This window comes from Rhea americana, unplaced genomic scaffold (assembly GCF_003343005.1).
Source record: "Rhea americana isolate MKP2758 unplaced genomic scaffold, rheAme1 scaffold_17, whole genome shotgun sequence".
Taxonomy (NCBI): Eukaryota; Metazoa; Chordata; class Aves; order Rheiformes; family Rheidae; genus Rhea; species Rhea americana.
This window is the reverse complement of record NW_028185816.1, coordinates 5,763,618-5,777,490: the sequence shown is the minus strand read 5'-3', so window position 1 is coordinate 5,777,490 and position 13,873 is coordinate 5,763,618.

The window sequence follows — 13,873 nt, the reverse complement described above, 5'->3', positions numbered from 1 at the left end:
GGAATACATGGGAGACTTACTAGTGTCTCTGTTTTGCCTCAGAGACCTGAATATCAACTGTCTTCCTGTAATACCTTCTCCCCAAGAGCTGTCAGTGAATTTTCAAGTATAAATGTGTACAACATTTAATTAATAACATCTTTCTAATCAGATTGTGATGGCAAACAAAATAACGGCTGACAATAATATTTTAACAAAACAAAAGGTAAAATGTGAGAAGTGATTACACAAACGGTGGAATAGATTGTAATAGAATTAAATCATCACTCCTACAAGCAATATGGGAATGTCTCACATGTAATGGTACTTACATAATCATCATTAATGAGAAGATTTTAAAAGGGTCCCATGATACAGTTCGATGTAGCATTTTAAGTGAGTGTTGTGATAAGACATAATTGTTTGAGGAATATATTCTGCTCTCAGAAGTATATACCTGCCAACAAACTAACGTTCCTGTCATGATAGAAGATCTTTGGAGTTCCTCTGGATTTATACTGGTCAAAGGAAGGTAAAAATGACATCCTGATCCTTCTCTTTCTGCACCGAAATACTTGTAGGCAAAAGACTTATGCTGGTATAAATTAAAAAAAAAAATTCAAGTTAGAGTGTCTGAATTCTTCATATTCAGTTCTCATCTCTCATAGGTACAAGTCAGCAATAATTCTGTTTCAGTTGGTCATCGACTTCAAGAGAGGTTTTAGTGAAATACTGGTATTGCTTGTAATCTGCAAATATTACTTGCGTATACTAATATTATTATTCTTGCTGGTAGGTCACAATAAACAGTCCCACTTAAGCAGGGCTGGTGTATACACAGGGTTGTATAGCAATAAACTGATTAAAAGGGCCAAATTCATTTTTATAATGAAACAGACAGCAGGAGATTCACAGCATGTGAGAAGAGGGTGTAGCCTTCCTTAGTCAAAAACTAAGGCAAAGCAGCCCCCATCCCCCTACCGACTCCCCAAATCAAACACGTGTCATTTAAATTCTTTACTGCTACTTCAGCTGCACGACCTGAGGGATGCACTGAATTCTGATGAGTGGATACCTGACTGGTAGCCAAATCTTTGTTTTGGCAGTGTATCTATCACATTTGAATTAATATTCTTCTTAAATTTGTGAATGAGATTGTTTTATTTAAGTGAATTACGTGATCTTGAGTGGTGCTTGGAGGCAAGTCTTACCATGTTCTCTTTGAGATCGAAGCAGCTGCAAAAGGATCTGAAACAATTCGAGCTTTTCTTGTCCATCTTCGTCCAGACTGGGAGCAGCCCACCTTGGAAGAAGCTGGTGAGATACCTTCCCTGCTCACCTCTAGTTGGGTGGTTTTGTAATTTACCCTGGATGCTGCAACAGATGTATAAAGTTTTTGATAATAGCTTTTAGTTACCATTCTTGGTTCAGCAGTTTCTTTCAAATAACTATTTAAGAGACACAAAAACGTATTTACCTTTCCAAGAGCTCTTTATTACAGTATGCCTATGTGGGTACATATATATGGATCTGCCAAGCACATCAAAGCAGAGGCTCAGATGTTCTGCAGATCACACCACCACTCAAACTCAAAACAGAGGTCAGAAGTTTACCAGAAAATCGAAATGTAGTTGAAAAATACTATTTTCTAATAATGCTGATTACTAACATTGATAGCTGCTTGATGAGCTATAAATTTATTATTTGCATGACAAGAATTGCAAACATACATAATTTAATCCAATGCCTCTTTCTACTAGTTTTGACAGCTTTTGCTTTCATACACTTCAGTATTAAATATGGAGATTTGTTTTCATACCTGAGTATTATCCAAAATCCTCATCCAACTTGGTATAATATGAGGGCTTTGCTGCTATCTTGCCTGTAGACTAGAAGCAGACATTTCTTCACACAGTGTTTCTTAGGTAAGAATCACAAGTTTACCTAGGTATCTCAAGGTAAGCAGTAACTCTGGCATTTTAATTTAAAAGTTACAAAGAAATTAATATTTATTTTAAAGTAACACAAATCTACAAACTAATTTCACTTCTGCCCTCTTGTAGCCTTCTGAAGGCAGCAAAAAGGTACATTTACAGCTGTAAAGGCAGATTTCTAGATTGACCACAGGTTTTGCTCTTTACTCAAATTTATATTAAATCATTAGCTGATTAAGTTCACTCCAGCCACACACATTTCGTCTGTGATTTGCAAGATAGAAGGCAGTTTTCTGAACTAGGCAATCACTGCATGGAGTCATCCCAATGAAAAGGTTTTCGTACAAAAATAGTATTTTCTAGAGATCATCACATAAAAATCACAAGCGCTTTCTCAAAAGTCAGAATCAAGTATTCCCTGCGCGGTAGTGGGCAAAGCACTTTTGCCAAAGTTTGGAGTCCCCCCACCACACCCAGTGGTGCAACATAGTRACTCCTCGGAGAGGGTTGGAGCTGCTAAGACAAAATGCTGTTTGACTGGAGGTTCGGCTCTTCTCTTAAGCACGCCAGGCGGGTAATGCTTACTGCACGCGTGGCCGTGGGAGGAGGTGAGTGTTGCGGGGCAGATGGGTTTGGGGAACGCAAGGCTGGGAAGGGGTGGGCAGCTGTGGCCCCTGCACGCTCGTGGGGCTGGAGGAGGTCTGCAGAAAACTGTTTGCTGCAGCAAGGCAGTAATGATATGGAGCTGCTGCTTTATAGGTGAAGCAGAGCTGAAAATAAACTTCACACACAACACAGAGGGGAAAAAAATGGAAAAGGTCTTCCGCTGGTGCCTTAAAAATGTCAAAATTACCAAGAATGATCCACTTCTCTTAGTATGTAGGACGATTAAGGAGAAGTTTCCCGGGTAGGATCTGGAACTGCATGGGAAAGAGAAAGGTTAATTCAATCCATAACAAAGCATTCTTCACCTTAATAAGCTAATTAGCTAGTGATGCCAAGATGGTGGGTTTTTTAAAGGGAATATCTTAATTCTGCTAAAAACAAAAAATGACTGTTCCCTCTTTAACATTTTGCTCTTCACTTGGCCTTTCCATCACTATGATCTTCCAATTTGAACAGGGACTGGAAAGATAATGTGGAAACTAAGCAAAAGAATATTTGCTTTCATGTCTATAGGAGCAGAAAATGGAAAGCATAACTAGATTTTTCCATTTAAAGGTCACCTCCTTCATACTAGCAAAAAAAAACCCCTAGAATTACTGTCCAGACTGGACCCTAATATTGAACAAATCATTAAAACTAGAAGGAGCCAGATTAGGTCAATTACCTGGCACCTTCTATTATTTCTTTATAACCTCTTTACTTAAATATTTCCTCTCTCAGGGGAACTCTATCTCAACCCATTTGAAAGAATGACTGGAGACCATGGTCTGCTCCACATCCTTTCTGCTTGTCCTTCACAGGCCCATYTCATGGGCAACGTTCTCTGAAAAGGCATTTGGTAAAGTAAGAACACAGCTATGTCTGAAGCCAAGTCCATAGATCCATCTGCAAAAGGGAGAAAAGGTGCMTCTGAGGTTGACAGCACTCTCAGACTAACCCTTTACAAAAATTCAGGCATCACCAAAAAGTCTTTAGGGCCGTGCAGGATGGTTTAAATCTCAAATGTTGGCTGCAGTTCTAAATCCCTGCAAAGTTCAAAGGCATTAAGCTGAAGGTTTTCATTGTCTAAGTATTGCTCAGTGAGAAAGTTCAAAGCTATCTGTCTTCCTGAATTAGGGCATTATAGAAATGTAAGCTATATAGGATTATAGTGTGCACACATATATATATATCCTCTACAATCAGGAGAAGAGAAATTTATCTCTAACAATCTTTTCACCTCTACGTAGCCTTCTAATTCTATGTCACCTCTCAGTTTATGTGAAATTATTTGACAAATGATGTGGTAATCCCTGAAAATTGTCTCTTATATCTATAACAAAGCAAACTTCTGTCTGGTATAAGCAACGTTACTTCAAGTGAAATTAAAGGTATGCTACCTATTTCAGCTGAGTTGATCCACTGCAAGGCTAGCAATGAGAAATGTCAGTCCCATGTGTTCAAAAGTTATACCCCAGATACTCTAAAATTAAGAGATAACCTTTAGAAAAGTACRTGGCTTGAAAAAGTACATTTTTCAGTGCATTTTCCTGCTGAATTTCAGTGATTTCAGTTGTTAGGACTGCAGTCTGCCCTGAACAACGCGGTCCACTAGAAAGAAAGATGGATGCTCTGGTAGCTAAAACTTCTGTAGTGAGGGGATAGGCCAGGAAAACCAGGTGATGTGGCACATCCCTTCTCTGCGTGTCCAGAGCACAAAGCACAGAAAGCTCCTGGCCGGGCACCTCTTAGCTCTCAGAGGCAGCCTGAGCTCAGGCCGTCCTTGGAGCCGAGCAGTGCTGGGGACCTTCAGGAAGGGCCACAGACCCATCACTGGGGGGGGCGGGGGGAGGGAGGAACTGGTGGCTCCGGTATAGGCCAAGCCCAATGTGCCAAGCCTGAATATGCATCTGAGCCTTCATTGAAAATAGAGGTGAGACTTAACCTAAATCCCTGTATGGGTTTGGAAGCTGTGGAGAGGTGTTGGTGACAGAGACTGGTCTATGTGCAGAAAGGAGTGAAGTGTGGCCTTTGTGCTGTCCTACTCTCTTTTCACTGTTTTTACTCTGAATTTGTGCCAAAAGGTGACTAACTTCCGTGTCCAAGTGTAAGCAGAAAAGAAACCTCTGAGAGACCACCCTACCAAAAGCAGAAAATCAAAAAGAGGGTTTGAGGAGAAACACATCATTAATTCTCTGGCACTGATCAGACAAATATGAGTGTGAGTATAATCATTTAGCAATTTTAGTTCACAGTGCGAATGCCATAGTACAGTAACAGCATCATATTAAAGGAAAACAGAAGAGCATTGATAGTACTGGCTATAATGAAGAAAAACTTCTCTATCATTTTGCACCATGCTGGTAAATCATGGTGAGGTCATGGTCATGGTCTGTCCACCATGGCAAATCATGAAAGTTCTGTAGAAGCATTTTCAACCCCCCCAAAATACGTCCTATCCAAAGAGTATCTTTCAACAAGTCTAATCAAAGCGAAAGAAATTGATTAACAGAACATTAAAAAAAATGTGATGTGATTGGCTTGTGTGATTATCAGATCTTAATTTCTAAAGGTTAATTGATTTGTGATAGCTTAGTAATAAGAATGGAGCTTAATTAAAGCTGTTCAGATAGCTCAAAACAGGCCAAAGAAATGCAAAGAATAGCGTAGTAAAAAAAAAAAATCCTGGTTAATGCAATTTGTTGTGAGTATGGTGTGATATTAAGTAACTGAGGCAAAAGAAATCATTATACCGAAGCCTGCAAATGAAAGAGAGAGAAGCTAAAGGAAAATAAAGCATTATATCAAAGTAAGCAGTAACGCCAGGATGAGATTTCTGCAATTTTTATGACATGAGGATACTGCCTATAGCAAAAATAACTTGTTTGTTAAGCTCAGGCTAGCACCAAGTGCAAAGAAAAAGCAACAGTACACAAACAGGAAAGCCAGTATCAAATATGTAATGGGACATCACTGAATATTATAGATTACAAAGATTCTTTGGCTTTGTGCATAAGAGAAAATTGGAACTGAAATCAAGCAAATCAAAATAATACTATTTAATATTGGAAATATGATGTCATCAGGCAATTTAAATTATAAGATGAGTATGCAAGAGAAACACATGGACTGAAGAATCAGGTAATATCAACACAGGCAATGATGCTTTTAGCAAAGACAAATGAATTCATGATGCTGGTGGCACTAAATGTGGAAGTGATTTATGGAGAAGACTCTGACGCCCAGCAAACCAAAAGAAGTAGTTCAGAACAGTCAATATATTGTCAGCCTTTTGTCGTTGTCTTTAGAACGCGAGCACTCAAGGCTTGAATCTTTGCTCCAGCCTTCTATGCTGTATTTTTATTTAAAAATAAATCCTGACAGCTGGCGCCTGGCAGCTGAGTTGTGGTAGGCGGTCGCGTACGGTCATCACCGTGAGACAGTCCAAATACAGCAGCAGGGGTCTTGGAGCCSTGGCTTCTCCACATCTGCGCTTGCAGCCACTTGTGGTGGGAGCAGAAGGCTGGAGCTGGGTGCTGAGGTGTGCCTGGAGTCYGGACTGCTTTGATTTAGACGTGTGGGCAGAAATTATTTACAGAAGGTAATGGGGAGAGAACTTTTGATCGTGGTTTACAAGATTAACAAAGATTGAAGTCTGGTTGTGTGGGATCAGTGTGGTCAGAGTGTGGCCAGCGCGGGGCCAGCGAGACAGGAAAGCAGAGCAGAAGGCCGGCAGCGCTGCATTTACCTGCTGCCCTGCTGGGGCTGGGAAGGCGAGACTGGCTGGTAAAGCAAAGGGCTGGGAGTGAAACACGCCAGGACTGGGATCCTGAGTATCTGAATTGTCCATTTCTTTTCTAATGAGCAGACAACTCACTGAAGAAACCAATGACTCTGTTAGCAGCTTTAAAATGATGACTGGTGATTTGAAGCTTTGTAAAACCTCCGAATTAAGTTCTGGTTGCAGTTTTCCTATCTCCATCTCACATCCTTGCATTTATTCCGGGTATAACATACCTTATATATTCTGTAGGATGCCTGAGGCTTAACTGTGACTATTTCGTTGTTCTTATGTTAGTTGGAAGACGTAGGTTGCACGTCTGGCATTGCCTAGATCTCCAGTGACTAGAGGTAGCTTCAGTCTAGCTTGAGCACCTAAATCACTTAAGTTGTTCTGAAATTTTAGATACTTAATGAAACAATACCTTAAAATGAGTCCTCAGACTCCACAGGTGATCAGTGGAAATCAGTAGATACCTCTGAGGACCCCTACAAGGGCCCCTGGGATGCCTAACATGAGGCCAGCAGCTGAGCTGAGTGGCGTTTCCTCCGGACAGAGCTGTGTTTGGAGCGAGGTCTGTGTGCAGTGGGCTCTGCTCTCGGCTCCGTTTCCARGGCCTGCTCTGAGCAAATGATAAATGATGATAATAAAATTGCTATGTACAGTCTAATAATGTAATACATCATATGATCACAAACTTTGAGTTTGAAAGGTAAACAAAATATTTTCTGATGAGGATGAACTTTCACAGGGAATTAGAATTTATCTCTCTCTGGAAAATTTCTGTATWGCCTAACCATTTCACTTATTTAAAAGGCAATTAGAAACCTTTTGATAGAACATTGTCTTAGACTTTATAAAAGAAATTGGTTGTTAGTAAGGCACTAAAGGCTTTGCTGCGGCAGAGCATGCTTTACAATGATAGAAGCAGATGGTTTACAAAGTTACTGAATAAGAACTGATTATTGATTTGCTATCCTCTAACAACATCAGTGTCGAGTAATAATCTACTGTACTGCTTGTTAGAGAGTAAATAGCCATTTTTATATTACTTGCTTTCTTGCAAATTGGCTACTAGCAGGGAAAGTAAAATATATGTCCCTCCAATATCTTGAAGCAGTGTACAAATTGCACTGGGGGAACATCAGTGAAGCACTGCAGAGTACTTGYTGATATTTATAACTCTGCCACTGTCAAAAAACTTCAGAAGTTCACAACTTGCCTTATATCAGACATAGCCAAGGCCTTGTTGTTTCCTCATTTGCTTTCAACACGTACAGTTAGTTTAGAAATACATTAAATATGTTCTATTTTAGCAGAACTCAAGAGGACAGTCACAGGGGTTTTTTTTAGCAGCCACAGAGCATGCGGTGATGTATTCGGTTCAGTAATGTTTCCCTGCCTAATTTATTCTTTTGACCTGAAGAAAAGAAAATTCTAGGAAGTTAAAAATGCAACTAGGAGCAGAAGTTATTATAATTCAAGGTGACTGTGCAGCGTGCTTAAATAAACATGCAGTAAATATTTTTGCCTCTTGTGTTCTGATGGTTTTTATTAGCTTCTTAGTTCRTGCTGGGGGAAGGGAGACCGATATCTCCTGACAGGGTTGTTTCCACTCGAACAATTGTTCCTCTAAGAAAATACGCTTCCTGCACGTCAGTGGCACGTACCTGCCTGGATTTATGTGCCCAAACTGCGTGGAGCACGTGGGAACACTGATAGGCTTTTTCACTAGTGATTTAATTCAGGTTTTGAACGTTGCCTCTTTTGCAGGTTGGACTSTCAAACTCGCTGGAAGCCGGTCGGTTTTAATTGGGAACTTGGTGGCCTGCGGAGCCCGGATGCGCAGCGCGGGGCCCTGCGGGGCGGCGCGGGCTGGGCGCCGCGGCTCGGTGCCTGGGCGCCGCCGTCCTGCCCTGCCCTCGGCCGCTCTCCCGGCGGAGACGRCGCTGCCGTAGCTCCGGGGCTGAGGGCGCCCTGCGTTTCTCCGTGTGCCCGCTGGGCAGCCGGGGCACCAAGGGGCGCCAGCCACGCCGCGGCGCGGGGGCGCGTGCCGCGGGGCGTCCCGCCGGGCGCTACGCGCGCCCGGAAGGTTTTGCATTAAACTGTTGAGACTTCGTGTTTGCAATTCAGAGGACGACCCGGGCGGCCCCGGCTGTGGCTCCCAGGCCCGAGGGGTTAATAATTTGTTCTCCCGAGTACATACGCTGCAAAGGGTTGATGCAGCACTGAGTAAATGCTGGGCAAAGGAGAAATACTGTTTTCACAAGAGAGGGAAGTATCTGTCTTTTCATGATGCTGATCTAGGATGAGGACCTCTTTGATCTTGCTGAGCGATTTCTCCTCTAGTTTTAAAAAATGATGTTTTTGTTTACAGCTAGCTCAGGAAAGCACAGTAACTTAACCTCTACTCACATATTAAATGAACTCATGCAAGTTATTAGAACAGAATATACTTACTGATTAGGTAATAACATGGTAAGGCAAATAAAAGATTTTATGAGAAATTTAAATAGCAGCGGATTGAAGTTCAGGAGGACTGGGAATTAAGAAAAGGGGCTTCATCTGGCCATGGTAGATAGTGGCCATTAAACTGTCCTTTGGGAGATTTGCTGAGCCTTGGTAATAGGAGTGTGTTTGTGTGTGTGTATGAATTGCCATACTCTTTTTCCCTTAATCAAATGCAGTCTCAAGCGTTTCCTAAATTGTGCCCTCCCCTCCCCAGCTTCCTTTGTTCTGCTTATGGGCTTATAAGTGGGAAATATAACTTAATTGACTGCTTGTGCTATATTTCAGATGGTGGCATACCTAAAACCAATTATGCAAGGGAAAATAATGAATGCCACCTCATCAGTAAGGTGCACTGCTGTCAGCAACGTGCATCCTTTTTTCYCCTTTCTTTGTTTCCTACAATGACTGCAATATAGGCAGGTGAGGAGAAAACTGTTCCACAGTAAATATTGTAAAAATGCTTTGTGCATAGAGGCCATGTCTCCCTGTTGTTGTAAATTTGGACTGTTCATGTTTATAGAGGATCTGGTTGTGCTAATTAGAATGCGGCTGCAAAACTGTCTCTACTGCTGATAACACTTTGATAAATCCCAATACAGTTTTTTTAAAAAAATGTTGATTCAYTTTTTAAGTGTATCTTTTTTAAGCCATGCAATTTTTTGAAAGTCCAYGGGGATTTGTATTGAAGCACATCTTGACTTTTAATAAATATATCAAAAGTGCTTTAAAATATATTCYGGCTAATTTTGCTCTCCCACAAATCCATCATTTTTCATTATCTTTCAGCTGACTCACTTTTTTCCAGAATAGGGAAGAAATGGTTCAAATTTCTCTGTAGTATGTTTTTCTTTCTGTTTTCCTGGTTGTCAGTGTTTGGGGAAAAAAAGAAATTACTCAGAAAAAAAAAAACTCCCAATATATCAACCTTAAAATAAAGAAACAAATAAATGTGTGCCCTCATGAGGCCTGGATCAACTGGAGTGTAATATATCTAAAGATACCAGGTAAAAAAATAATAAAATTGATAGTAGGGTGACTTATTGTGCATAGTGTCAAAGTAAGAAACCAACTTGATATGACTGGTTGATTCCTGTTACTGAAAAGTCCAGGACTAAAAAACATTTCTGAAAAAATATGGGAGCTAACCTAGGATTTGTTTGCATATCAGCCTCTTGCATTTCTGTTGTTGCCTGTGGGCACCTCAGTGCTGTTTACATAGGAAGAGAAATATCTACAGTTGCAACTCAAATGCTTGGGCTTTTAATGACATTCAYTTAATGCTTAGCAAGTATGATATGATTTGTAAAAATGATCATGTTGCTTAATCCTCTCCAGTGCCAAGGGTTATTAGGTAGAGATTGCAAACCAGACAAGAAATGGGGACATTTCTAGGTGGTGGACTGAACRGGAGAAATCTTCAAATGGATTAAGAAATCGTGAATAATTTCACCTGTGGTATGTTTTGGGTTATCAAAACAAACAGGAATCACTGGCAAAAAACAGTGCAAACTGGCTGCTGCCTATTACTACAGCACTAATATGGACATGCAGAGTTCTGGAGGGACTTAGGAAATGATTTGAGTAAGATTCTTTTCCCATATGCACAYCTAAGAAATATCTCCAAGGCAAGTATGTGGGATTTCCCACTTCTTTCCCTCTGAAAGCTTTGTTTGCTGCTACGTAGTTCAAGAGGGAAGGAGGAAAGCTTTACCTTATGAAAAGGRATGAAGAAATGAGTTAGGAGCTGTCTTTTGGGGCTTATCCTCTTCAGTCTTCCCRTCCTGGCTGTAGCGCAGAAGGGTTTCAGAGCGGCCAGCCACTGCAACCACAGCAAGCAATATTAGCAGCTGTATTCGGACTATAGTGGCAATACGATAGGTACCTCAGGAATTAACTGCTTCTGTTTAGTGCTTTTCCTGAAGCCATCTCTGGAAACTTAGTGCCACTGTATGGGGGCATGCATGTGAGAAAGAAAGGAAAAATGTCAGAGAGATTGCTTCTCGGAAGCTGGATGCGCGTGTTAATTTGCACTAAGCGGTTCAGCAGAAGCCCTGTCTGCAGCTATGGAGTCTGGATCCACAGCGAGAGAGCTGCTTTATCGGGCGTTGAGCCACACGGTGTCTGGTGGTATTTCAGTGTCATCTCACTGATGAGATATGGTTACCCTGTATGAAACAGACAGCAATTTTAATGGAAGATACTTTGTGACAGGGAGCTTTAAAAGCTATTCCATTATCCTGCAGTTATACAATTATGATACTCTGGAGCATACAGCATGGTGAAGTTGTGATGACTGTAATGCACTTTTTTTACAGCTTAGATAAAATCTGGCAGGCGCTGATTTTTCCAGATCTCAAACATGCTTCTGAAATACCCACAGATTATCAAAGTTGCTTGGTATATGAGGAAGTCAGAGTAAAGTGCTGGATACCTGTACTAATTACCTGGAAATGGCAGCCTGAGGCTGGCTCAGGCCTGATCTGATTAGCATTCAATGTCAGTGCTAGCAAACGATGAAGAACAGAAACTAACAGAGCAGCAGAAAGATGAAAGGGAAGTGCTTCCTACCTGTCCTTTAGATTTTTCTCCCTAATGAATCCCCTCTTCAGCTCTTGCAGCCTGGGCAGGAGGTGGCTCCATAATGAGACATGTAGCTTGGCTACTGGGTAAACACACGCTGGAGTTAGCATCTACAGGCTTGATGATGCCCCCAGAAGCCTGTCGTGTCAGAGCTAGCACCTGGTGAACTCCGATGCCCAACCCCTTCTTCTGGAGGTAAGCGCAGAAGCTCGTGGGGCAGCAGGGAGAGGCGACCTCCCTGGCTGTCTCAGCAGCCGGGTCACTGGCCAGCAACCARGGCTTTGCCCTGGCAGCAGTGGGGGACTGAGGTCCTGGCATGCCTGGGCCGGGAGGTGGGAGCGATGGAAGCAGCAGTGTGCCAAGCGTGTGGTGGCGTAGGTCAGTGCAGAGCTGCGGAAGCAGTGGAGCTTCCCCAGTGATGGTGGTGGCTCTGGCGYGCCCGGGTGGGGGTGTACTGAGGAACACCAGGGCTCTGTGTCCTAAATGCGAAAGTGAGAATGCAGAGGCTTCCCTGAACTGTAACACCCTTTCTCGCCTAATTAGTTTTTAACTCTAACAAATGAAACTTTGACTTGCTGGTGGCAAGCAGAGGCCCGTGCTTTGTACAAAATGATTATTAATTTATTTAAAAAACAAAATCAAGGCTCTCTGTGATTTGGGTCTAATTTCACATTTATTTTTAATAGTTTGTTTGCTTAGTAGCTCTGCAGTAAGACAGTGATTAGTTAAATCAGTTAGACATAAATTCAAAGACTTGTTCTTCATTTTAGATGTTCAGACTTAATTGGATTTAAATCAGATTAAAAAGTGACTTCTGAGGGAAAAATACCCCCAAGCATGAAAAGATGGTTATTTTCTTTAACTTATCACTTAAATGGCAATAGAGATTTCTATCTTTATAACATTTATTTCCTGTTACAGCTTGCAATTCTATTTAACATTTAAACAAAATACCTACATATTAAAATGTTAGCTGTGCAGAGTAGGAGGAAGCTGCTAACTTAACTTCTTCAAAATAAACTGTTTGGTATTCTGGAGCAGTTTCTTCAGATTGTAATGAAATCTTTAACTTATATGTTATGAAAGGAAGTCATTCTACAAGTTTAYTGAAATGTATTAATTACTGTGAAAATTATATAACAAGCTGTACTAAAAGCATGGAAGAGATTCTCTTTCTCTCGCAAGGGATGCTCTGGAAGATGCAGTTCTAGATCGGTCTAGATCGATCTAGATCCTGATCAGAGTGAAATCGATAGCTTCTCCCCTGGCACCATCAGAGATTTATTTGCAGGTTTGGGCCATATATGTATATGTGGATTATGAAATAATGAAAAAAAGGGGGTTGGAAGAGTTTGGATACAGATGGTAGTTTTCAGTGTTACAAAAATCGTAGCGGTTTGGGATCTCCAGAAACAGCTGCTGCAAATGGAGTGGAGTAAAATCCTCCTGAAGGYGTAGGAGCCGACTCCGTCCGGTCTGTCGGGGCTCAGAGCGAGCACGGCGGCAGCGGCACGTCCTTACCCGGCCCTCTGCGCCGCTTGCTGATTCCAAGCCTTGCAGAGAGGCRTTTGGACAGGCAGGCCCGTAGCAGAATCAGCTGCGTGGCCTTCCGGGTGCCTCGCGATGCAGCAGACTGAGGGCTTTGTGCGAGATCAGGTACTTACCATACGTGAGGCAGGATGAACTTACAGATTTTGGAGGACAAAGCAAGGTTTGTATTCAGATAACTGCACATCTGGAGTGATAGGAGGCTAGGGAATTCAAGCCATCTCCCTCAGAAATACATGTTCTCTAGGGGGCTTGGCGAAGGATGCTACTACAAAGATAAGAAAGGAGAAGGAAAGGAATAACAACCGCTGTCTCCACTGACTCCAAATGTMTATGTTCATCTTTCCCATCAATTATTCAGACAAGAAAGATTTACATTAAAATTAATCATTAAATTTTGAATTGCTCCTTTACATCAATAATGAAACAGCTGTGCCAAATACAAACAGATGAAGAGAACAGGATAAGAAATCATCCTTAATACACAGAAGAAAAAGTAATATTTTAATGAAACTAAAGCTCATTACTGCTTTACAATGAAGAGATACTGTCAGTGACCTAGAATAGAGAGCTTTATATGCTGAATATAAAACCTCTTGTTTAATCTATCATATTTGAAGTTAGCATATTAAAAACTGTGGGCTGGATTTTGTTATGTTCCATATAAGAGTAATTTTTGGTACAAAAGAAATTTCTTATAATCAAGAAGTTATGTCTTTCAAGTGTGTGTACCCCAAAGTATAACACTAAATTTAAACTTTTTAGTTTTTCTAACCATTCTAAACTGTTTCTGTCAAGTATATTTCAGTCTGAGATTATGCCTACAAAAATATAATCTTTTGATAACAATTGAATGCCAAATGCTATGATTTTATCATTAACACAAAAATGCTGG